The sequence below is a fragment of the Arachis duranensis genome, chromosome 5 (assembly GCF_000817695.3).
Source record: "Arachis duranensis cultivar V14167 chromosome 5, aradu.V14167.gnm2.J7QH, whole genome shotgun sequence".
Lineage (NCBI taxonomy): Eukaryota > Viridiplantae > Streptophyta > Magnoliopsida > Fabales > Fabaceae > Arachis > Arachis duranensis.
In genome coordinates this window covers 30,540,587-30,541,473 of record NC_029776.3, presented here as the reverse complement: position 1 = coordinate 30,541,473, position 887 = coordinate 30,540,587, and positions in this window count along the sequence as shown.

Genomic DNA, 887 nt, shown 5'->3' with positions numbered 1-887 from the left:
ATTAAAAACCGAAAACAGAAAGAAATAAAGAACAAGGAATGAATCCACCTTTAGTGGCGTCTTCTTCTTGAAGGACCAATGATGTTCTTCAACTCTTCTATGTCCCTTCCTTGTCTTTGTTGCTCCTCCCTCATTGCTCTTTGATCTTCTCTTATTTCTTGGAGAATGATGGAGTGCTCATGATGTTCCACCCTTAATTGCTTCCAATATTTGTGTGGAGGACAACTTATCCCCTGAGGTATCTCAGGGATCTCTTGATTTGCAGCCACATGTTCTAACCAACTGAGCTATTCCAGCTTATATATAAGTCTTTCCATCTCCCAAGACTCAGAGGTGGAAGCTTTTGTCTTTCCTTTGAGGTTTCTCTGGCCTTAGGTTCCATTAATGGTAATGGAAAAGCAAAAAGCTATGCTTTTACCACACCAAACTTAAAATATTGCTCGCCCTCGAGCAAGAAAAGAAAGAAGAGAAGAAGAAGAAGATGGAGGAGAGTGAGGGGAGATGGATTCGGCTATATGGGTGGGGTTGGGTGGGAAAGAGGAGGTTGATGTGAATGGTGAATGGGGTGATTGGGAAGAGGATTTGGGGTGATTGATGAAAAAGATTGGGAATTGTGACATGGGGAATTCAAATCACAAAAATAGGATTAAGAGGGTGTGATTAGGATTAAAATAAAAGGTAGGTGGGGATCCTGTGGGGTCCACAGATCCTGAGGTGGGGATTCTGTGGGGTCCACAGATCCTGAGGTGAAAAGAAATACCATTCCTTCACCATATAGGCATGAAAAATGCCTTCATGCATCATTCTGGCGTTCAAACGCCCATTGGTGCATGTTCTGGGCGTTCAACGCCCATGTGATGCATGTTTCTGGCGTTGAACGCCAGTTT